The sequence below is a fragment of the Heterocephalus glaber genome, unplaced genomic scaffold (genome assembly GCF_053883595.1).
Source record: "Heterocephalus glaber isolate CG9 unplaced genomic scaffold, H.glaber_assembly_v1.0 deba00001523, whole genome shotgun sequence".
Lineage (NCBI taxonomy): Eukaryota > Metazoa > Chordata > Mammalia > Rodentia > Bathyergidae > Heterocephalus > Heterocephalus glaber.
In genome coordinates, this window is record NW_028258327.1 from 13,823,904 (window position 1) to 13,841,029 (window position 17,126).

The window sequence follows — 17,126 nt, forward strand, 5'->3', positions numbered from 1 at the left end:
TTTCATTTGAAATTTGTATTTTTCATATGTTTTTACCTACTTGAATTGCATATACCAATTGCTTATTTTCCAACTGAATTGAATTTTGAATTTTTATTCCTCTGACAATGTAATTTCATTATTTTGAAAATCAATTTTTAGTATATTATATACATTCGAATTTTATTCTCTCAGTCTGATGCCTATCTTTAATTTATTTAATCATCTTTTACTCTATAAAGATCTTAATTTGGATGTCTTTAATTGTATCCATCTTTCTCTTAACACTTTTTAAAAATTATTCCATGCAATGGACTAAATGTTTATCCCTGTATTTCCCCCAAATCATACATTGAAACTCTAACCTTCCATGTGGTGGTTTTAGGAGGCAAGAACTTTTGTAATTAGATCAGGAAGGCGGAGCCCTCATAAATAGTACGAGTATCTTAAGAAAGAATTCTGACAACTCTCTCCACTTCCTTCTACCATGTAAATATGTGGAAGTCTGCAACCTAGAGAGGTTCCTTACTAAAGCCTGACCTTGTTGTCACCTAATCTCAGACTTCCAAATCTATGCAAAATAAATTTTCATTGCTTTTAAATGCACCAATCTGTAATCCTGTTATAGCACCATGAACCAATTCAAATACTCCATAAGTGCTAAACCAAGGTGACTAATATTTTATTCACAAAAAACAACTAAAATACTGCATAGAATTAAACAATTGTTGAATGAAAAAAATAAAAATACCATGCAATATGTAGATTAGATTCTAAATAGGCAAAGTTAAATTGAATATCAAAAGCAAACATTAAATTCAAAAGAATTAAAATGAATCATTTGCCATGTCAAAAGAATTTATTCCAAAAGAATAAATAATACTTTCTGAGAATGATTTCTTATGATAACACAGATAGATGATAAGAAAAATAATTTTAGATTTAGCAGACTAAAATGAAGTCAGATTTGCCTGGTTTAACTAATAGCAATATTATTAAAAAAGCTATCTTCTAGGCCTACAGCATTACTCTGAAGTCTGGTGTGGAGAGCTCCTTTTTCTAAAATATGAAGATTGTTTTACCTTCTTCCTCCTCCTCCTCCTCCAGCCTTCTCCTTCTCCTTCTCCTTCTCCTTCTTCTTCTTTTTCTTCTTTCAAACTGGTCAATAAAAAATTATTTTTGTTAATGGAAAAAAGTCTTTTTGTCCAAACATGAAATATACATGCTTCAAAACCAGAAGTCTGTTTATTTGCCCTGAAGCAAATTAAAATTCAAATGTAAAACAAACCAGGAAACCTTTTTGTTGTAGGTTTTCATGTGCACTAATCTAATACATCTCTAACACACAAACACACACACACATACACACACACAATTTCTGACAACCCCCTTCAACTTAATCAAAATTTTTAATGGTTCTGGAAAGAAATAGTCTTCTAATTTTAAAGTACGCTTGTGAGATATATATTGCTTCATAAGGAGAATATGCACTCTCTTGAAAATCTATTTCTAGTATCTAGTAAGTATCAATATTACTCAGTATCCATATTCAAATACTCAATACTCAGGGTCAATATTCAACAAGAACTGTGTAGTTCAGCAAGAATCTCCATAAGGATCCTTCTCACAAATCCAAGACTGAATACGTGGTGATATAACCACAGGCTGAAGAGTTCAGTAGTCCAGTAGTCCTCTGCCCTGTGGATGAAGCTTTATCACTGTATGCAAAACACCAGCCTCTAAAAATTTGAATGGAATTTGAAAAAGAAAAACAAAATCTTCACACATATAGATTTCTAAATCAACCTCTGATGATTTGAAAGTACGTGGGTTTTTTTAAATTTAAATCTCAGAATTTTTCTGTAAGACTTTCTAACTTTTTAGTTCTTTGGTTTAAAAATGTTTAGTTGTGTTTTCTGTTTGATCTCTGAATTTCACTTCATTTTATATAACCACATTTTAATAACTAATATTTATTTTTAAAATCTCATTGGATGAAAAAGTATAGGGATAAGATCTTTCATCTTTCATTTTGTCTTTCTGAGACACTGAGAGATATAAATATCTGAGAATGAAGAATTACAATAGAAATACAGACAAGAATATTGGGTTTACTGCTCCACATACCTTGCTCATTCTTCTCTACCTTCCTCTCCACCCAGGAGGCGCTGACTTAGAGGGATTGCACAGCAATACACCTCTGCCCGGAAACTTCCACAGGGTTGGGCCACTGCAAAGAACAGCAAAAGGTATGAGGGACAGAAAACTGTGCCCAGGGCATTAGCTCCCTGTGACTCATGACCAGAAGCCATTTCACCTGCTAAGACAGCCACCTTTACACGCACGAAAAGTGTTTTGGACTACTTTATGACTCCTTTGGCCTGGGGGGTGAGGCCAATTTGGTAGTTGCTAGCTCTGTAATACTCCACTGTCCTTTGAAGTTCAATTTACACTAACATTTTGAAGTAACTTGTTCTTTTACAAATAAACTTATTAAAACATTCTGAATATGCTATATTTTTATTGAGACTCATAACATAACACATTAAACTAATAATTCTGTAAACTAAAACATAAACTCTTCACATATGTCCAAACACAATTTTCCTAGCTCAGTCATTCAGCGGACACTAACAATGTGATGACTATTTTGTGGCATTCTCGACATTGTTTGAAGGTCTGAAAGGAATCCAATAGATCGAGACAGTGTATGCCTGGTTGTGCCTGGACCAGTTGCATGAACTGAAGGTGGCCACGTGCCCTCGTGCAGATTATGGAACAAAGTATGTGTTGACAGTGAAGTGCCAGGGGCAGAAGAAATATTTGAGCCACAGGGATAATCAACCCTATAAATGAAAAATAGAGATTACATGAGCAGGAGAGAAAGAATAAATCTGAGCAGGAGAGAAGTTTTGAAAATTACAAGAACCCTACTGGTACACAGGGGTAAGGAAAGTTCCTTAAGGGCCTGACTCATAGGGTCAGAGCCTGTGTGAGAGACTTAGGTGTACTATGGATACATTGATGGAAGAAAATGTCACTGGACTGGCAGAATTACCATTGTGCGGACACACAGGAGGCTAGAGATGAGAAGATTAAATGTGCTTTCTACAAACAATAAGATCTACTCCTTTGCTGCAGTGGTACAGGCTTGAGAAATGGGAAGGGATGCTCACCCTTGGAGTTTAGTGCTCCAAAGACAAGGGTTTAGGGAAGAGGAAAATGAGCAGATGCTCACTCCCTACCCCAACATCTGGCCAAAGGTCACCTAGCAGAATCCTGTTTTGTCCTAAAATGTCCTTTCAGTTAAGTTTCATGGCATATGATCACTGTAACCAACTCATACCACCCTCTGTAAATTGTCAAGCCCCAAGAAGTAAGAAGATTTAGGATTAATAAAAATTATCCACCACTTTATGAGATGAAAAAAATACCTATTTTTCACACTTCTTAAGGTAGTGGCTCTTGAGGCACATTGTCTTTGAGAAAAGCATTTCAGTAAATCCTCTCACATGCTGAAGTTACTGAAGACAAGAATCTAGAATGAGAAGCAGACAGCCTTCTGTTGTATCCTTTCTTTCAAAGACAGAGAAGACATGACTAGAAGAAACCAAGTCTTGTCTCCCAGGCCTCTTTCTTTTTTAAATATTATTCTATTATAAGCATCACAACAGAGATGACCAACACAACACCCAGCAAGATCACTTGTAGCCTGAGTGCTTACAAGGCAATATGCCTGCAAGGAAGAAGACACATAAACTTTCTCCAGGTAGAAAACGAAAGCCAGGGGAAGAACATTCTTCCCTAAATGGCCTCACAAATGAGTCTGAGTGCTTCCTGTGGACAGAAACTGGATTAGGAGAAATGTCTTGAGTTGGTGAAACCCTGAATAACTGCTTGAAAATATCATGCAAGTCTTCTCATCACACCCATTAGGAAGGAGCATAGCATTATGTACCCATTCATTATACAAATATTAATGCAACAGCAAAAAGAAGTCAGCATTGGCACTAATGTCCAGTATTTACAGTAGAGGGGAAAAAAGGAAAATGCCCTCGTGGAGTTAATATTCTAGTGGAGGAAATAGGCAACAAACATGATCAATGAATCAGTTGTATAATCACTTTAATGGTGATTAGCACAGAAGAGTGAAAACAAAACAATAATACAAAGCACCAAGAAGGGATCTAAGACTATGTGAAAGTAGGATCTGTCTTGACCTTCAGAATAAAATGGTAGCAAGCAGAAGGAGGAGCAAGTTGGAGGCCAGAGAAGAAGTTTGATATTCCAGGAATAACCCAGGGGCCAGTGCAGCTGGAATGAAATGAATCAAAATGAAAGAAGCAGGAGAAAAGGTAAAAAAAAAAAAAAAAAAAAAATGAAGGAGGCAGGCATAGATTTGGGGAAATGTGTAGGCCTGTGTGAGGACTTTGGCTTTTTTGTTGAGGGAGATGGAGATGTTAGAGGTGAGTGACAAGGAGCAACATGATGTGACTGCTGCTTGTACCACATTATTCTTCCTGCTGTGCTGAGAACTGACTGAAGGACAGCAGGGATTGTGGGACTGAGCAGGAGACCAGGTCCGAGGCCAAGTGAAGTAGTAAGAGCCAGAGACCATGGGCCTGGACAAGGGCTAGCAGGGAAGGTAGTGAGAAATGATCAAATTCTGGCTAATTTTTAGATGTAGAGACTGCAGCTTTTGAGGGTCAAACTGCTGGTCTCTCTCCTCCTGTGGCAGAGGCATTTTTCCCGGTAATGCCTGGCCCCAAGATTTTGAGAAAAGGGGCTTGTGAAATCTGCTCAGGGCAGCAATATTTACTGGTTGACATGGAGGCATTCAATATAAAGAAAATCATTATTTCTTTAAAGTAGAAACCTCGCAAATGACTTTCTTTTATATTTCCATAAAAATTTGAGACACACATGAGAAAGACAACATGGAATTACACACACATGTGCATGCACACACACACACACACACACACACACAGTTTTCAAGACTGCTAATTATCAAGCTTTTGGTTTTTTGAATATATTATGCTAGTTGAAGGTTAAGCCTAAAACAATGAGAATATTGGAAGGACTTTTCCCAGTTGTGTGATAATTTCATCCACCAGCACTCAAAGGCATAATGCCAATGAACTTAAAATCTACAATTCTCCAGAAAATGTCAGACCTGAGAAAAGCATCAGATCCAAAACACAAAATGAAAACTGCAAAGTGGAAATTAATAAATATTTAATTAAATTTTAATTAAATGTCTACAGATGCATAACCTATGTCAACTTCATTAATTGTTAAAATTTGAATTCATAAAAAAGTCATGATATATGAGAACAATTTTAGGCTACATTTTTTTCATTCTGAAAGAATCCATGAGTTATCATGATTAATAGAGTGCACACAGAGCCAATGATAATTTTATTATATTTCTAGGTAACTTAAATAATAAAATTATAACAATTCTTAAAATTGTTTAAAATTAGTATGCTATTTCGGTTTTATGTCTGAGGAAGGGGTAGTAAAGTGTTTAGTGCAAGTCACAGGCAATCTTGGAGGAACAGAGATGTCGAATAAGGAAACTGTTAAATACCTTCATTCCTGTTATAGCGTGTGTCTAGATGTCCCTCCAAAGCTTCATGCTTTATCTGAGGTACTCAATCTAGAGTGTGTGATGCTGGGATTAAGGGCAAATGGTTACCAAACCACCTGAGTGATTGGCTTGGTTCCACCCTAATCTCAGCAGTCTGGATGAGATAAAAGGAGCAGAAAGACACTATTAAGGTCCCTTGTTACCTTTACTACCTTGTGCACGCCATGTTGTTTCTCCTCTGCAATGCCTGTTTGCCGTCCCTGTCTTGGAGCAGCCAACTACGGACTGAAACCTTTGCAAACTGTAAGCTAAATAAACCTTTTCCCCTTCAACTTTGAGTGTTGGGTATTTTGTCTCAGCAATGAGAGAAAAATAACTAACACAATTCCCCACGAAGTCTGCAGTGAGAAATCTAATAACTTGTAGGGTTAAGATACATCAAAAGACTGATCCAGGTTAAAGATAGGAATTGGAGCAAAATGAAAGGCTGTCAAGGAAAAGAAAATGAAGTCTCAGTAGCTTCTAAGTATGTTGAATATTGACTCTGACTATGATTTAAAATAAAGAAGTTAAAAATAATAAACATGAGACCACCATTTTGGAAATCAAGTGTTGATTTTATTTTGCAAAAGGTATGGATCCATTATGTTCAAGAATTTTTGAGGTATGTTTCTAATTTGTACATTCTGACAGAAAGCCAGAAATAAAGCTTACTGCTATAAACATGAACATACATACTTCAAAATGGAATGATAAAAATGAATTACCTAGGAAAATTTTTCCTGACCTTAGGCAAAGGAAGAGGTGCAAACATCACCACCATTCTACACTAACATAACAAAAAATGAATGAAATATACTGATAGGAGTATGTCCACAGTTAACAAGTTGTGGAAAAGAAGTAAAAATATCTTAAACAAAAACTGCTACCAATAAATCATTTTCTTATCAAAAGGTAATGTGATACTTTATGTATTAAATTGTTATAATAATAGGAAGATTTCCACCAAGATTTGTAGGCAATATGAGCAAATGGTTAGAAATGTTGCTATTTTTCAAGTTTGAGAGCTTGAAATGCCAAATTTAGAACATCTCATTCCATTTTTCCATTGAAAATGAACCTCCTTCCCAATCTAAAGAAAATAAAGAATATATATCTGTCATTTTGTTATCCATATTTTCCTGTTTGTTATAAATCCCCCCACATTATTGTCATTTTCTATGGGAGAGAAGAGATACAACTTATCAAATTTTCATGCTTTTTTTAAATCCATAGTTCAGAATGTAATTGTCTGAAAAGGGTTATATTCCTAAATCAAATTTGCAACAGTCCATTTAAATCATTGGACAGGGAGAATAAGGGAATATTAGAGAGCACTAGCTTGGAATTGAGAGACATCTAAGTCTGAATCATAGCTTTGCTTCTTAACTACCCTCCTCACTGACTTCTGTGAGGCTCAATTCCTTATTCAGTAGCTCAGGGATTTTGTAAGAGTTATATCATTGGGTATATGCATTATTATTATTAAACTTATGAAGTCAGAAAACTAAACTGAGCCATGTTTTGTTCGGCTTACTAGTTTGTATGGTCAAGAGGAAGTTACAAGAAATGATTTTTGGTTTGGTTTTTTTTGTGGCACCGGGGATGGAACTCATGATCTTGCCCTTGTGAGGCAGTCAGAGACACCACTAAGCTAAATCCGCAGCCTACAAGAAATGTATTTTTAAATTATTTATATTTATTTTTAAAATATTTATCATAAAATGTTTCTATTGTAACCATTTCCATTTCATATTTGATTATGTTATTATTTACTCTATCCAGAACTTTTTCAGCCAGTAGACAGCACACTCACACTTCATGGTCGGAGTTAAAGGCTGCAACTTAAAAAACTTAATTCACTGCAATGTTTAGCCTTTAGGTGGGATACATGTGATGGTCCATTAGTCACCTACACCTTATGGAGGCTTTCTTTTGCTCTTTAGGGACACTAATATCAAGCCTATGCCAGGCCTCATTTCAGATAGATCCTAAGCCTCTAGTCAAAGACTCTGACATTCAAGAATTAGGAGACTGGAATAACAGAATGCAACCCTGCTGTAGGAACAAATGTCCTTGAGCTAAGGCTTAGAGTGGTGATCTTCTGAATAATCTGTTATTTTCTGACCTGTTTCCCTGAGGTATTTCTTCCACTTCTTACTAGGGCTGGTTATGATTAAACAAATTAACTCTAATTTTTTGATCCTAGATCTTTTAATCATCCCATATAGCTATGTGATAATTTGATTATACAAAGTTGATGGTCCGCATTTGTTAATGTTAGTAAGTTGCTGAGTTCCCACTAGGAAGTAGAATCACAACTCACAGATTTGAGGAGTTAATTATAGTTAGTGCTTTCATCCTTGCTTGGCATGTAGTTAATATATTAATAATTACTTTTAAGAGCTAAAGGAAAGCAAAAACCATCAATAAAGAACAGAAGCCCATTTCCTTTTTTTTTTTCTTAAGTTCTTTTATTGGTACATAATAGGTATACAATACTTTAACATTCATCATTGGGTGCTTGTACCTGTACACGATATATCTTGGTTCTTATTTTTTCCCCATTACCTGTGCGCCCTTCACACCCTCCACCCTTCCCTATTTACATAGACTTTGTTTCCATTTTATTCTTTTCCCATAAGTTTTCCTTTCCCTTCTTTCCTTTCCCCTTCCCCTCCCATCACCCCTACACCTTTGGACCTTTTCTTCCTGTTTCAAATTATCAATTATTCATTTTAATCATTTTAACCCTTATTTATACTTTCAGTTTCTCACACTAGAGAAACTATTCATATTTACACATGTGTGTCCTATTTATTTCACTTAAGCGTATGGCCTCAGTATGCATCCATTTAGCTATAAATGACTCTAGTTTCTCTTTCCTTATGGTTGAGTAGTACTCCATTTTATAAAACAACCACATCTTCTTTGTCCAGTTTCTTTTCTTTTTTTTATTAAATTCTTTTATTGTCCAGTTTCTTGTTGATGGGCATTTGGGCTGCTTCCAAGCTTTAGCTATTACAAACTGTGCCACTGTAAACATGGTTGGACATTTATTGCTGTGGTATGATTCTTTTAATTCTTTGGGGAAGATACCCAGCAGAGGAATAGCTGGGTCAAATGGGACTTCCAGTCCTAGTTCTTTGAGGAATCTCCATACTGATTCAATCCACGTTGCATTAAATCTATACAGTAGTTTTGAAAGTATGGCCATTTTCTTTATATTGGTCCTTCCTACCCAGGACCAAGGGATGTCTTTCCATTTTCTTACATCTTCTTCTATCTCTTTTTTCAGATTGCTATAGTTTTCAGTTTAGAGGTCTTTTGCTTCCTTTGTTAGATTGATTCCTAGATATTTCATTTTTTTTGGATGCTATTGTAAAAGGAATGGTTTCCTAAATTTCTATGTCAGTGAGTCTGTTATTTGGGTGCAAGAAGGCTATTGTTTTTTGAGTGTTGACCTTGTATCCAGCTACTCTACTGAATCTGTCAATTAAGCCTAGAAGTCTTTTGGCTGAGTTTTTTGGGTCTTCTATGTAAAGTATCATATCATCAGAAAATAATGACACTTTAACTTCTTCCTTTCCTCTCTTAATTCCTTTTATTTCTTTCTCTTTTCTAATTGCTATGGCTAATGTTTCCAGAACAATATTGAACAGGAGTGGTGATAGCGGGCATGCTTGTCTTGTTCCTGATTTTAGCGTGAAAGTTTTCAGTTTTTGACCATTTAGTACAGTGTTTGCTGTTGGTTTTTCATAGATAGCTTTAAGCAGGTTGAGATAAAGACATTCTATTCCAATTTTTGGGAGGGTTTTTATCATGAATGGGTGTTGGATTTTGTCAAATGCCTTTTCTGCATCTATTGAGATGATCATATGGTTTTTGTCCTTGACTCTGTTAATATAGTGTATTACATTTATTGATTTATGAATATTGAACAATCCTTGCATCCCTGGGATAATTCTGACTTGGTCAGGGTGTATGATCTTCTTGATGACACTCTGTATTCTGTTTGCCAGTATCTTGTTGAGGATTTTTGCATCTATGTTCATTAGGGAGATTGGCCTGTAGTTCTCTTTTTGGGTTAGGTCTTTCCCTGGTTTTGGAATCAAAGTAACACTTGCTTCCAGGAATGAATTTGGAATCCTGTTTCCCTTTCAATTTCCTTGATGAGTTTAAAGAGTAACGGCAATAGTTCTTCTTTAATGTTTTGCAGAATTCAGCAGTGAATCCGTCAGGACCTGGGCTTTTCTTTGTTGGTAAATTTTTTATTCCATTTTCAATTTCACTCATTGTTATTGTGGTGTTTAGAATTTCTATATCTTCTTCATTTAACTTTTGCAATTCGTATGTATCTAGGAATCTGTCCATTTCTTCTGTGTTTTCCAGTTTATTAGAGTACACGTTCTCGAAGTAGGTATTCATGATCCTCCAGATTTCTGTTGGATCTGTTGTGACTTCACCTTTTTCATTCTTAATTGCATGGATTTGCACCTTTTCTTTCCTTTCTTTTGATAAGTTTGGCTAAAGGTTTATCGATTTTATTTGTTCTTTCAAAAAACCAACTCTTTGAATCATTGATTTTTTTGTATCGTTCTCTTAGTCCCCATTGCATTGATTTCTACTCTGATCTTTATAATTTCCTCCTTTGTATGAGCTTTGGATGTGTTATGCTCTTCTTTTTCTAGGAGCTTGAGATTCTGCATTAGGTTATTTATCTGAGTTCTCTCTGTTTTCCTAATATGGGCATTCACTGCTATGAATTTCCTACATAGAACTGCATTCATTGTGTCCCATAGATTCCTGTATGTTGTACTGGCATTATCATTTACTTGTAGAAACCATTTAATTTCTTCTTTAATTTCCTCTGTGAGCCATTGGTTGTTGAGGAGGGTGTTATTCAGCTTCCATGTATTTGTAGGGGTTTTGTGATTTCTTATGTTATTTATCTCCATTTTTATTGCATTATTGTCTGATAATATACAGGGGGTAATTTCACTTCTTTTACATTTACTTAGATATGTCCCATGAGCTAGGACGTGGTCTATTCTGGAGAATGACCGGTGTGCAGCTGAAAAGAATGTGTATTCTGATTTTGTGGGGTGGAACACTCTGTAAACATCTAATAAGTCCATTTGTTCAATAACTTGGTTCAGTTCTGGAATTTCCTTGTTAATTTTTTGTCTAGATGATCTGTCTATTTGTGATATTGGGGTATTGAGGTCCCCCACTACAACTGTATTAGTCCTTATTTGGTTTTTCATGTCAATTAATATTTGTTTTTTATAGTTCAGGGAATTCATATTTGGTGCATATATATTTATGATTATCATCTCTTCCTCTTGGATTGTTCCCTTCACAAGGATGTAGTGACCATCTTTGTCTCTCTTAATTAGTTTTGGTTTGAAACCTATTTTGTCTGCAAATAATATTGCCACCCCTGCTTTTTTCTGGGTTCCTGAGGTGTCAAGAACTGTTTTCCATCCTTTTATTTTCCGTCTATGAATTTCTTTTTGAGTTACGTGTGTTTCTTGTATACAGCGTATTGTTAGATTTTGTTTCTTAATCCATTCTTCCAGTCTATTTCTTTTGATAGGTGAATTGAGGCCATTAACTTTGATGGTTATAATTGATAGATATTGGCTCATCCTTGTCATGATGTTTTACTTTTGTTGGCTCTTTTATTTATTTTTCCCTCTTTCCCTTTAGTTTCTTACCTTGCCTGGTGGCCTCCCTCTGTTGGGCCTCATGGAGTTGTGACCTTCATTGTCTTTTTCTAGGATATTGTTTAGAATTGCTTGTAGTGGTGTTTTGGTGTTCATGAAATTTCTCAGGTGTTGTTTGTCGTGGAAGTATCTAATTTCCCCATCAATTTTGAAAGATAATTTTGCAAGATACAACAGTCTAGGTTGGAAGTTATTTTCTTTTAGGGCTTGAAATACTTCACTCCAGGTTCTCCTTGACTTGAGGGTTTGTGTTGAGAAGTCTGCTGTGATTCTGAGGGACTTTCCTTTGTAGGTGATTTGTTTCTTTTCTCTAACTGCTTGTAGGATTTTGTTCTTCTGTTGGGTTTCTGGGATCTTGACTATTATATGTCTAGATGTAGATTTTTTTTTTTTATCATGGCTAGCTGGAGTTCTATATGCCTCACTTGTCTGTATGTCCAATTCTCTACCTCTGTCTGGGAAGTTTTCCACTATTACTTCTGTGAACAGTTTTTTTTTATGTCAATTGTGCTTCCTCCTGTTTTTTCATGGACTTCTATCAGTCTTATGTTATTCTTCTTCTCATCATCTAGCTGCTGCTGGATTGATTTTTCATAGTCCCCTACTAATTTTAAGAAATCTCTGTTTTCATGGTCCTTAACTGCAATCCTGTCTTCTATATCTTATAGTCTATCTTCAGGTTCCCTTAATCTGCTGTGGATACTTTCAATGGAGTTTTTAATCTCCTGAATATCTGTTCGAATCTATTTCATGGATTCCATTTCTTTCTTATGTTGGGCAATCATGGTTTCCCTTTCTTTCTTATGCTGGGTATTCCTGGCTTCCAGCATGTTTCTGAGCTCATCTATATTTCTTATTTGTTTCTGTTCTAGAGCCTCAAATCATGTCTTTCACTCTGCTCACTATCTCTGTAGATATCTGGGAGATTATTTCTGCTTTGAATTTTTCTAGAGCTTCAGTCATCTGTTTTGTTACTTCCTGTGCTATCAGTTCAGGGTGTCCAGGTGGTTGATTATTGGACTTTTCCATCTCGTGTCCCCCGGGGGTTTTCCTTTGGTGGGGTGGAAATCTGAGTTTTTGCCTTGCTTAAGTGTCTTCTCATTTTTGTTTTTGGTACTGTCCTTGGTTTAACTCCTGGGTTGATACTTCGAAATTGCTTATTGTAAGTATCTTTGTTGTTTGTAATTAGAACCCTTTTGGAATGATTGTTTCTCAGAGGTGTCTTCCAGATTTAGCTGGTCTTTAAGTTTTGAGCCTCTAATGACTCTGAGGCTATCTCATTTTCATTGTACCAGGAATGACCACTGACTAGATCAATAACAACACCTTAGACCAAGTGATACAATGAGCAACACCATAACATCAAGTACATCTTAGAAAATGACATTTTGTCATAGTTATTAATCTATCACCTTTAACTGTGTGAATTAAATCAAAGTTGAGGACCAACCCAAAATATGTTTATAGTGAATGAACTCTTCAATATAACAACTTTACCCTTTGGGATGGGGAGTTAGAAGGAGTTGGGGAGGGAGGATAGATAGGTAGAAGGATGGGGAAGGTTAGCAGTGAGGCCAGAGGACACAGGCGAGAGAAGGAAAAAGACAATAATAGAAAAATCAAGAAGAAATCCAAATGAAAGCCACAACAGGAACAAAAAGGGAAATAAACAATGTGGGACAGCAAGAGAGTGTGTTTAAGAGAGAGATAAAAGAAAGAGAAAAGAAAAAAGAAAAAAAGGAGAGAAAAACAAAAATTTGCAAAGAGTAGGAAAAAAAAATAAGGTAAGAGGAGAAAAAAAAACAATAATACTAATTTTGGAAATAAAAAATAAAACTGAAAATGAAGGGCCTCCTTTAGGGTATGTCTCTGCTGTCACAATAGACAACATGGGTAGCAATGTGCAGATATAAGTCAATGAGTCTCAACAAGCCAGTCGCAGACCCAAGAGATCCAGGAAGATTTCTGGCTGCAAGTCCCAAGTTGAGCTCCCTGTCCTCCTGTAGGTTTGAACTCTGCAGGGTTGTACTGCATGTTCCAGCTGCTTTTCACCTGAAGATAGTCCCAGTTCCAATGGGAGGTGATGATCCCTCCAACTTACCCAGTACAGTGGTCTGGTGGTCCGGTGTCCCCTGTGACTTTGTAGTGTGGAACCAGGTGGCAGTAGAGCCAAGAGGCCAGAAGAGTGGGAGTGAGGGGGCAGTCCTGCAGGCTAAGTGGATTGCTGCTGGGGGTGCAGGCTGGATGGGGCGGGTTCCCTGCATCCAGGGAACCCTCTGTGGTGTCCGCAGATGTACCTGGCTGGCACGGGCTGCCCCATTTCCTTTTTTAAGTACAAGTGAAGTATAAATTCCATGTGTGCCCAGTTAAGAGGCTGGTCATGCCTCAGTCACAATTCCCTCTTCGAGCAACCTTGTTACAGGCCACTCGGGTTCATAATGCTCAGGTTCATTTGCTCACTGCTGACCAAATCAAAGGAGGGCATTTATTTTGCTAAAAAGGAAAAAGGATTCATTCAAAGTTAGCTCTATCTCTGAGAAGATGGAGGGGTCCATTTGCCTAAATCACCATCTCACCATGTATGAGTGAAGGTCTTTTATAGTAACAAGCAGAGAGAGTACAGATCTCCACAGCTGCTTTATCACTTCCAGCCATCTTGTGCTCAGAGTCCCCTTTCTTGTGGGAAGGAATTTGGGCTCCTACCTCCCAGACCTGTTCTGTCCATTCATCTGGGCTGGGAAGCCCATTTATGCCTTAGGCCTGAGAAAGCTTGCAGATTTTCTCTAAAGAAAAACAAAAGTCGAACTTTTAAATTTCCATTTTGCAGTTCTGGTAACCAGCTCACAAATTGAAAAGGTAACTGCAGAATGGTGAGTGATGATATATTATTTCTGTTTCCTTGTAGCATTCAAACCTCAAAAAGACTTAGAATTAAGTATGGGAATTAAGTATAGCTTGAGTGGATCTATACAACACTTTTCTTATATTTGTGTTAAGTATTTGTGCCTTTTTAAAAGGTATTTTATGTCCTCAAGAATTTTCAAAGAATTTTTAAAAGTTAAAATGTCTAAGTCAATACTTATTTATATTTGAGATTTGAAATTGAAATTTTACCATATATATATAAACATCAGTATCTCTTATGATTCAATGTATATGTAAATTCAACCTAGCAGCAGTTATTTAAATACTCAAGAAGATTGTTTTACATCTGAAGTCTGAAATACTTTAAAAGAAAATAGAATGTAATATTTGCATGCCACTTATGTTTCTAGATGTTAATTAAATTGGACAATGAGACAAAATTTTATTCCAAGTTTCTCTTAAAGTGACTATGAAAACTTGCTAATAAATACCTTTAAAGCATTTGCAAGAACTCCATTTTTTATTTTATATCTATGATATAATGAGTGGAAATTAACTTCTAAAAAAGCTTTAATTGCTTTTGTTATCATCATTATCATCATCACCCATCTTTTAATATGCTAAAGCTGGTATAATAAAGTGTCACAAAAGGAGTGGCTTTAAGTGCAGCAATTTATTGTCCCACAGCTTTCAAGATGTATGACCAAGATGAAGGTGTCAGCAGAGCTGATTCCTTCTGGACTCTGTAAGGGGGCATCTGTTCCTCCCTCTCCCATAGCTCCCAGGGAGTTGCTGGCAATCTCTGGTATTCCTGGCATGTAAATGAATCTCCCAAACTTCTGCCTTCCTCTTTACCTACTGTTCTCCTCTTTGAAAGTCTATCTCTGTCTCCACATACACCCCCCCCCATTTTTTTAAAGACACCACCTAATGGTCTCATATAATTTGATTTTCATTGTAAAGACCTTAGCTACAAAATGGGTATGTTCTCAGATAGTAGGTGTTAGTATTCCTGGCCACTTAGGTTAATACACTCAGATTCTTTTGCTTGCAGTAGAAAAAAATCACAATCACAGGAGGCTATTTATTTTGGTAAAAAGGAAGATATACGTTCAAACCTAGGTACAGGGCAATAGAAGAGCCTATTTGCTTCAAATCACCATCTCACCATGTACAGATGTAAATGATCTTTCATAGCAACGAACAGTGTGAGAAGTGAATATAAATAAGACAACAGACATATTCAGGCTTGCTTCATCGAGTCCAAGGCCCAGGAAGCCCCTTCTCTTGCCCAAAGAAATGAAATTGGATGTAACTTCCCCTGTGCCATTATCTACATATGCTGTCCATTCATCTGGGCTAAGGAGAGATGGGTGTAGCTGTTCATGCCCTAGGCCTGAGTAAGTTTAGGGAAGCCACTTATCTCTAAAGGAAAAAAAAATCTAACTTTTAAAGTTCTATTTTACAGAGCTAATTAAATTAAAACTCAAATAACTTGTGTTGAGACACAATCCAACCCATAACACTGCCTATCACAAGTTTTCAATATTCCCTTTAGTAATATTTAAATTCTCTTAATCAATGTGTATTTTGCTTATTCAATGTGCCAATTTTAAACTGTCGCATAGACTTGTTTTGCTATCCTGGCTCTACCACTTATTCAGCGAATCATTTTCTATGCTTTAGTTTCTATAAAGCAAGAATAGTAATATAATCCTTTCAGTGTCATTATTGACAGTCATGACATAGGAAGTATCCTCAGAATGGGGAATAGGCAGATTCCTGGACCTTTACCTTTACTCATTAAAAGCATAACTTGTATATTCTTCTTGGATAGTCAGGAATTTAAAGGCCATTTGTGCTGTGAATCATGACTCTTTACTTGTGTCTACAGATACCTAGCAGGTAACTAAAAGTAGACCAGAGCTTAATCTTCATTGTGTATCCTTTATTACTGTAAATCTGGGGTCAGATCTCTTAGTCCTGTAGAGGTGTATGTTACTCATTTAGGGAGTGTCTATTTAAAAGCTAGCCAGACAGGACTGGTTCCCCCAAATTACAGGAACTCTCATTCCTTTTTAAAATTGAAGATAGCAAGATAAGAGGTTTATAGAGACACACGCAGCAGCCACACCCAGAGGTGTTTACTGTTGTTCTAAATGTGTGGTCCACCCGAATTCTAGGAAAGGTGGAACCCCACGTGGCTGAGACAACCACAGAGACAATTCTTTCTTTGGAAAAGAACCATCCCTCAGCCATGAAGATTCTAGAACTATGACAGCAGGACTGAGATAATGATCAACTGGACCCCAGCCCAACAACTAATCTTTGAAAACGGGCCTTCCACTTCTGCTAGTATGTTAGTATGAACCTCTCTATTAGTTTGTGTTCTCTCCACATACTTAAACTGGAGTCCTTTCTTATCAGCCTTCTAAATTTCCAAGTAAAGCTTTTTTTCCTGTAAATTTGTGCTTTTGTTTTAATTCCCAATCCTATTAAAGCAGGGAGCCATGATAGTCAATGTCATTATAAAAATTAAATAAACCACTCACAATTTCTCAGAATTGCAATAAATGAAAGCTATGACGGCTACTATTGTAACACTGTTTTTATTGTTTCTTATTCTTAGAGATGGAAATATTCTTCTGTGTATTTAAGTTGTCAGTTGTATTTGTGTCCTTCAGCTATTATAACAAATTGCACCATACTCACTGGATTAGAACACCAGTTTATTCTCCACAGTTCTGGAGGGCAGAAGTATGAAGCTCACAGCCTAAAATCAAGGAGCCAGCAGTGCCAGCTGCTTCTAGAGTCAGAGCTAAGCCTGTCTTTGCTTCCTCCTGCCCTGGAGGCTGTTCACATTTCTTAACTTGTGACCATGTCACTCCCACTTCAGCTCCTATCATCTGCTTCCTCCTATG

General features: G+C 36.5%; 1 long non-coding RNA gene across 1 annotated transcript in view; it reads right to left on the reverse strand.

Annotated features, from left to right (window-relative positions):
• Positions 1-1,071: 1,071 nt before the first annotated feature.
• Positions 1,072-17,126, reverse strand: part of LOC147824969 (uncharacterized) — a 159,452-nt gene continuing 143,397 nt past the window's right edge. The window contains exons 2-3 of the long non-coding RNA XR_015441452.1: positions 2,107-2,209; positions 1,072-1,137 (exon numbers count right to left, since the gene is read on the reverse strand). This is a non-coding gene — a long non-coding RNA (uncharacterized LOC147824969). The remainder of the gene's footprint in view (positions 1,138-2,106; positions 2,210-17,126) is intronic.